Here is an 8,665-nt window from a genome sequence, read left to right as displayed (position 1 = left end):
AGGAATTAAAGACACACACAGAAATATAGAGGTGTGAAGTGGGAAATCAGGGGTCTCACAGCCTTCAGAGCTGAGAGCCCCAAAACAGAGATTTACCCACGTATTTATTAACAGCAAATCAGTCATTGGGATTGTGTATCTGTCTCTTTACCCACTCCCAGGTCTAGACAGAGGGTGGTGCAGACACCCGCGGGAGGCGCCATGGGCCCCCCACCAGACACCCCCATGGTTCCCTCCACTGTGGCCGCGCTGCTTTCTGCTGTGCCCTGACCTCATGTAGACACAGCTGCACTTGCCCCAGCCCTGCCCAACCCCCTCCTCGGCCTGGGCCCTGTGGGATGGGCTGCCTGGCGCAGCTGCATCCTGTAGGAGCCAGTGGGCAGCTGGGGCTCTGTGTCTTCCTGGGACTTCTGTTGAAGGCATTTTGAGGAGGTTGGAAGATAAGTGTCTAGTTAGGCATTAGAGAGAAGTCTCCCTTCATGGTGGCAAAGTTAGGCTGTGTGTCTTTTCCTGTCTTGGGAGCAGCCAGCCGCTCTTGCCCCAGCTGCAGATGCTGAGTGTGGGCGAGGCTTTCAGGCTGGCCGTGGGCTCCGTCCAGGCTTGAGCTGTGTCCCCTGAAGCCAGGGGGAGCCATTGACCTGCGGCCTCCCAGAGCAGGGGCACGAGGTCTGTCGCTGGACTTTCCAAGTCGACTTCCTTCTTTTGTCCTGCCAATTTTCTAAAGAAGAAAGCTGCCTTTTCTCTGGAGGCTGGTAAGAGCCGTCTGGGAGAATGAAATACAGCCCCTTCCTCTTTGTCTTTAACTTCCCTTCAAAGCTGAGCAGGAAAAAAAAGATGACTTGGTCTGGGGTCCTTGGTGGCATCAAGCCCCCAACACCCTTCCTGTCAAAGCAAAGAATATTACCAAGGGTAAAAAAGCGACATTTCATAAAGAGGCAATTTATCAAGATGACATAGCAGTCCTAATTATTTATGCCTGTAATTACAAAGCTTCAAAATACATGAAACAAAATTGATAGAATTGCAAGGAGAAATTTTTTAAATCACAATTATAGTAAGAGATTTCAACATCACTCTCTCAATAATTGAAAAAAGAGCAGGCAGACAAAGCAGCAAGAAAGAACATTGTGTAGTCCCAGCTACTCAGGAGGCTGAGGCAGGAGAATGGTGTGAACCCGGGAGGCGGAGCTTGCAGTGAGCCGAGATCACGCCACTGCACTCCAGCCCGGGCGACAGAGTGAGACTCCATCTCAAAAAAATAAATTAATTTTAAAAAAAAAGAACATTGGATAACATCGATCAGCATGGTCTGACTGATGCCTACAGAACCCTCCCCCCGACCACAGAGGAATTCATGTTCTTCCTACCAGAACACCTGACTGGTGCCCATAAAACCCTCCCCCAAAACACACAGGAATTCATGTTCTTTTTTTTTTTTTTTTTTTGAGACGGAGTCTCGCTCTGTCACCCAGGCTGGAGTGCAGTGGCACCATCTCGGCTCACTGCAAGCTCCGCCTCCTGGGTTCAAGTGATTCTCCTGCCTCAGCCTCCCAAGTAGCTGGGACTACAGGTGCCCGCCACCACATCCAGCTAATTTTTTTGTATTTTTTAGTAGAGATGGGGTTTCACAGTGTTAGCCAGGATGGTCTCGATCTCCTGACCTCATGATCCATCCACCTCAGCCTCCCAAAGTGCTGGGATTACAGGCGTGAGCCACCGTGCCCAGTCAATTTTTAGGTTTATGAGGAGTGGCCGTCCCTGGAGCTCAGCTATGCTTAGGAAGCTGAGCCTCCTAGTCACATGGGGCAGGTGCAGACAGGCTTATACCAGAGGAGGTCAGCTGTCACGTCCTGTCCCCACCACTGCCCACAAGCTGTGGGGCCAGGCCTGGGGTCTTCACACACCCGGCCCACCAGCCATAGCCCACAGCCCATGGTGAGCTCAGGGAGGTGGGTGAGACAGATGGAGCTGGCCTGTGTGGCTCAGCCCCGGGAGGCCTCTGTTTCCTCCCTCAGTGCCACCCCCAACCCCAGGAGGGCTAGGGACCAGTGGGCAAACGTCAAGCCCCTGGGTGCTGGAGCAGAGGAGACTGGCGATGAGGACGCGCATGCCCATCACCCCCTCTGATGATCAGAAAGAAACCAGTGCAATCCCTTCCCTGGCTCTCAGCCCTTCCAGGACTTCTCACTGGTGCAGAATTCCACCGTACACCTCATCTCCATCCTGGCCCAGGGTTAGCCCTGAAGATCAGGGGGCCCAGCCCAGATACTTCCTGCTCCCCACAGTGATCTTACGGGACTGAGCCAAGAGGATGCCCTGGCAGGGGGCTTCTGGAACCTGGTGGCCTTCATCTGCACCACCTCTCTCTGCAGGCTCCCAGGCAGCATCAGGGTCTGTCTGGCCCAAGGGGAGGTGGAGTGCCCAGGACCTTGGTACATGGGCAAGTAAGGACTGAGATGTGTAGACTGCAGACCAAGCCCATCTTCCAGGGACAGCAAAGAGAGTGGCACTGTGCCCACCCGGGCGACCCCTCCTGCACAGGTCCCAGCAGAAGTGGCATGGCTCCACCCCCAGCCTCTGCGATAAAGAAATCGAGTTGTGCAAGGTCAGGCATCCCTCAGTGGCACAGGAACAGAACCATGGGTCTGTCCTGTTGTGCTTTTTTTTTTTTTTTTTAAATAAAAGTGGTGGTTTTTAACCCCTTCAATCCAGAGCTCTTCTCTCTCGGTTGTGGTCCCACAGAACATTCTCTGTCTCCTACTCCTCAGTGAGACTGAAGGAACGGCTGCCAAGGAGCAGAAAGGCAGCTCTGGGGGCTGAGCCCCGTGTGCAGCTGAGAGGCCATGAGGCCTGGGATGTCCGGCAGGGTTGGGAAATAACGAGGAATAACTGGCAACTAGAATCCCAGGAGAGGGGCTTATCTTCAATGAAGTTCCTGGAAGTTATAAGCATTAAAATTAAAGAGGCAATTTCTGCTAGGCGAAAACTGTTTAGCACCAAGTGACCATGGGCTTTCAGGAGAGAAGCCCAGGACAGAAACCCCCAGGGCAGCAGAGCAGGGCTATTTTGTCCATCACTGCGGAGAAGCCGGGAGCCCCCTGCACTCACTGGGGAGAAAAAACAGGTGGCCAGGGCAACAGGCAAGGGAGGGAGGGATTGTGTAGAAGGGGAGTTGATTTTTTTTTTAAGTGCATTCCCACTTGGGACATATCTATGGACACTTGGAAAACCCAGGAAAGAGAACAGGTCAGTTCCATTCCACAGTGCAGCACGGTTATTATGCACTTACTGTGTGCCCTGAGTAAGACGGGGCCCCTGCTCTCGGGAATGGTGCGACATGCTTGGCAACTCTGAGTTACCAGAGAGCGGTGAAGGGTTCTGAAGTTCCCAGGCTCTGAGCACCAACTGTTGATGGAAGGCCTGGGCCACATCAGGTGTTTGCCCTGAGGACCCTTGTCTAGTCCTGGGATACCATGAAGGAGAATCCTGGATTTGGGGTCTGTTGTTCAGAAGAAAATGATCCCAGATCGGCCAGGTGTGGTAGCTCACACCTGTAATCCCAGCACTTTGGGAGGCCAAGGCAGGGGGATCACGAGGTCAGGAGGTTGAGACCATCCTGGCTAACATGATGAAACCCCATCTCTACTAAAAATACAAAAAATTAGCCGGGCGTGGTGGTGGGCGCCTGTAGTCCCAGCTACTCGGGAGGCTGAGGCAGGAGAATGGCGTGAACCCGGGAGGTGGAGCTTGCAGTGAGCTGAGATCGCACCACTGCACTCCAGCCTGGCGACACAGCAAGACTCCGTCTCAAAAAAAAAAAAAAAAAAGAAAAGAAAATGACCCCAGATTGTGAGGCCCGGCTGAGCAGCTGTGAGCAGCTGGATGGGCACAGAGCCACCTCCTGGTCCTCACCCAGGCTGTTCCCAAGGAAACCATTTCTGGGGTGAGTGCAGAGAGGACAGCCCACCCTCTGCTCTTAGAGTTCAACCTCCACCCCCACTCCCTGACTGTCAGCCAGGATGATGGAATCTGTGGTCATTTCCAGGAGAGCTTTGCAAGCAGGAAGCAGCTGGATAGCAGCGGTGACCTCTTTAAACCCATTTCTTCGGACTTGGTTGATAGAGAGTATCGGAGTCGAGCTAGCCCTACCTCTCAGTCCGTCGTTCTCAAGTTGCCCAATGTGGAAGAGATATGGGGTCTGGAGGAACGAGTGACACAGGTTCTGCAGGGCCAATGGGTCAGTGGTGGGACGGGAATGACAGCCAGGACCCAGCGTGCACTGCCCCCTCACAGGGCTTGATCACAAAGGCTGAACTCTGTCTGCAAATTGCACAGAGACCCTTACACGGCAAGAAACTTTTATAAATGGGAGGTCCCTGCAGGCTCCAGGGGAGGAGGAGAGAGAGGAGAGGAAAGGAGGGAAGAGAGACAGGAGAGGAGGGGAGAGAGGAGAGAGAGATCAAGGGAGAAAGGAGGGAGGGGAAGGGAGAACGAAGGGGAGAGAGGAGGGGAGAGGAGCAGGGAGCACCTGGGAGGGCTGATGCCCATTCTCATCCAGGAGTGAGGAAGGACCGGCTCCCAGGCTGGCCTTCTGTTAGGATAGATCCTGCTCCATAAGAGGTCATGGAAGCAGGACCTGCCACAGAATTTCCAGGACCCAGGGTAAGATGTCCATGTAGGACCCCTTGTTCAAAAGTTAAGAATTTCAAGACAGCAACAGCAGAGCATTAAACCAAGCTCAGGGCCCAGGAGGTGGGGCGTGTTACATGCAGAGGGCAATGGAGCCCTTGAAAATGCAAAAGGCATCTACCCTGTGCACAGGCTCTGTGTGTGCTTGTGTGAACTTGCATATGGGTACATGTGCTGTATGCATGCATGTGAACGTGTGTGTGCATGTTTGGAGGGCAGGTGTGTGGAAAAGTGTCATCAGGTACAACCCTCCTCTACTTCAGTGGACCCTGGGCTCACTCAGACCCTTGGATAAACATGGTGAGGGCCCCCTACATAGGGCTCTTCAGGACCCAGCCACATCTCAGCCAGCCAGGAGCCCACAGTGTCCATGCCCAGGCCACATGCAGTGTTCAGAGTCCATGCAGGGTGCTGCCCATTGGGTGGTCCTGAGGCTCCAGGAAACAGACATGACAGCCCATGGGCAGGTGGCCTTCTGGTCAACAGCCATGAGGAGGCCTCAAGAGAAAGCTGCCTGGCAACCCCTTTCGTCTGGGACAATTGGTCTGGCCCAACTGAGAAACAGCCTGAACTTCAGGCTGCCTCCTGCCAGTGGCTCCGTGGGTACCAGAGGCCAGGGGTGCTCCACCATCCCTTTTCCTGGGAGGGGTGAGTTGGGCCAGCCAGCCTCACTGTGGCTGCCTGGTGGGGCTGCAGGCCTGCCCCTTCTACCTCCCCACAGCCTTCTGGAGGGAAACACTAGAAAGAACGCCACTTCCTACACCATGTCCCACTGGCCTGGGGGACTTCAAACCTGGAAGCTAGTGTGGCCACAGTCTCCTTTTGCAGCCTGAGTTGGAGGCTGGTTTCTAAGGAGACAGCCAGTGTCTGGGTGGGTGGCAGGTGGGCTGTCTGCAGGAGGAAACCTCAGTGGGCCTGGGCCTGCCTGCAGGAAGGCATTGTTGGGAAGGCCATGGAAGACTCTCAGAGCCTACATCTCCATTCAGGGCCAACTCCATCCACCCTCATCGCTCCCTCTCCACCTGGCTGTCCTTACCTCCAGCCCGACACCAAGCCAGCTCTGCTGCAGGTACAAAGGGGCCGCCTTCCCCAGACCAGCTTCCACATGTGAATGTCCTGTGCTCTGGACAGCCAGGACCTGCTGCCGCCTGCTTGCTGGGGCGGTGAGCACCCTCAGGCATACCCGTTCATCACCCACAGGTGCCCAGACCTGTGCTTACCCCACAGCACATGCACACAATGCCCCCTGGATGCCACAAATCGTTTCTAGCAGCAAATGAGTCAGAAGGGAATGGACCCAAAGTCTAGACCCCACTCCACCCCCATCCTGCTGAGGTTGCGAGCTCCAGGGGAGCAGAGGCAGCTGAGGACACGGGCCATGGCTGGTCCCTGGCAACCTTGTAGCACCACCTGGGGACCCAGCAGTGAGCAGGGTGCTTGAAACACCACTGGGCAGGTATCAGCCACACCTACACCGTGGAGCAGCCCATTCCAATGGCAAAGATTCCCGATTACACTATTAAATAAGAAAAGAATGTGCTTTTTTTCTTTTACTACATAGAGATGTTAAGCTTCTATAAATAAAAAAACAGGGCCAGGCGTGGTGGCTCATGCCTGTAACCCCAGCTTGTTGGGAGGCCAAGGTGGGTGGATCACCTGAGGTTGAGAGTTTGAGACCAGGCTGGCCAACATGGTGAAACCCTGTCTCTACTCAAAATACAAAAATCAGCCGGGCGTGGTGGCATGCGCCTGTAGTCCCAGCTGCTTGGGAGGCTGAGAGAGGAGAATGGCTTGAACTCAGGAGGCAGAGGTTGCAGTGAGCCGAGACTGTGCCACTGCACTCCAGCCTGTGCAACAGAGCGAGACTCCATCTCAAAAAAAAAAAAAAAAATCAAAAACCAAATAAATGTAATAGCAAACGGGGTGAATGTTTGCAGCAAAATTATAGAGAAAACATCCTTCACAGAGGAAAAGTTCTTACTAATCAAGAAAACAACACCATAATGGAAAGAGAAATATAACTGTAGACATTCAACATAGATGTCAACCTTGCCCATGGCCAAGGAAACAAACACTGAAACCATCATGAGACTTTGTTTTTCAGTTTGCTACAGTTTGGAAAGGCAACGAGCTTGCCCGTGTGGCTGGTGGGCATGTGGGCTGGCAGCAGCTTTCTGAGCGGCTGCTCCTCTAAGGACAAAAGCAGTTCCATCCCTCTTCCAGGGAAGCTCAGGAATCACTTAGAAACATAAACAGGAATTTGTGAAGGAGGCCACCCAATACAATGTTACCTGCAATGGCAAACTAAAAACAATGTAGCTGCTTGATGGGAAGAAATGGTGAAACCCATGTCCCTACATTTGTACCTTCAAGCACCAGGCAGAAGGGTAAATTGCACTTTTAAAGAATATTTGAACATTGAAAAATAAAAATACAATCCCAAGACCTCCAACTGACTAAACGAACCCCTTCTTGGCCAAGGGGACTCTGGAGAAACCTTAAACACTGGGTTCCCAGCCATGAAGGGATGAAATGCCAGACAGGCCTCATTATGCCCCCTCCCTCACTAACCGCTGCCATTGAGTTTCTTTCCTAAGGGTAAACAGAAAGCCCTTTTGAAAGATTTGCCAGACTCCCCACCCCTCATGTAGTTTTGACACAACAACCAGCCAGCATTCCTTCCTGATAACAGATCCAGACTGTGGACTGGCTCTAGCTAGTGTAGAGGCTGCACACAGGATGCCTCTGTGTCCTTCATTTCACCTTTTGACCTACAGAGCCTCATTTCAATGCACTTAAATGTTAAGTCCCCACCCCAAAGTGAACATGGGACACATGTAACACACATGTGAGCTCACTGTGTATGCGTGCCCCTCACCCTTGTAGAGTACTCACAGTGCCTCCTGTAGCCTCTCAGCCACCAGGGTCAGCACATTCCTGTCTCATCCTCCCTACCCTCAAAGTGCCTGCTTCTGGTTTAGGGCAGAGGCCACGCCTCCCAGCCTGCGGATGGTTGCTTGCAGGCTGCAACTCTTTAGAAAAACAAAGCTCTCCCTTCCATGTTTATGAATCTCATGAATCTTCAGTTGACAACATATAAAGAAATGAGCACAAAATGATTTTCAGTAAAATAAGTAGGAAACAAAACTGCAGATAATTAGGTGAGTATCTTGGGAGATGGGAATCTGTGGGAGGGGGGAGGGAATTTTTCTTTTCCTCTTCACATTTTTCTAATTTTTTTACAATGATCATACAGCACTTTCATAACAAAAAATAATAAACATTTTGTTTCACAAAACTATAACCTGGAAAAAGTGTGATAAATGTCTATGAGTGAATATTCCATAGCAGTTAGAATGGATGAGGCATTTTTATCCACAAGGCAGATCTTCAGAACATGAGGCACTGCTACTGGTACTGGGCATGGCTTTGGCTGCTCTCCCAGTGGGGGTCTGAGGTGGCCCTGGGCCATCTGCCCTCACCTGGCTCTGGGGCAATAGGGGCAGGGGTGGGAAAGGCATCAGGTCCGGGAAAAGGCACAGTCCATGGGCTACATTGGATCAAGGCAGTGCCCTCCACTCCATCGGGCCTGAGAGCTCTGCCCAAGCAAATCCACCCTAGTGTTGCCTCCAGGGCATCTGCCAGGTCCCCACTTCACCCCCTGCCCCAATTACTTATGTTCTTCTTTTTATCAGAAAAACATTCGATGTGGCCATATTTTCAATAACAGCTTGAGTCAGTCTCACTTGGTTGTGATAACTCGGAAGATTGATGATCAGAGAGAAAGAGGAAAAGGGGGACGAGGGAGAAGGGGAAGAGGGAGGGAGGGAAGAGGGAGGGAGGGAGGGAAGAGAGAGGGAGAGAAGAGCGGGACCGTGGGAAGATGTTTCTTGGCATGGTTCCTGCTGGTTCAGACCCAGTCTAAGTTTCCTGAACCCATGTTCTGGAATGTCTGGTGCTGCCACAAGATGAGGAG

Source organism: Symphalangus syndactylus, chromosome 16 (assembly GCF_028878055.3).
Source record: "Symphalangus syndactylus isolate Jambi chromosome 16, NHGRI_mSymSyn1-v2.1_pri, whole genome shotgun sequence".
Classification (NCBI taxonomy): Eukaryota; Metazoa; Chordata; class Mammalia; order Primates; family Hylobatidae; genus Symphalangus; species Symphalangus syndactylus.
Note: the sequence above shows the minus strand (reverse complement) of the source record.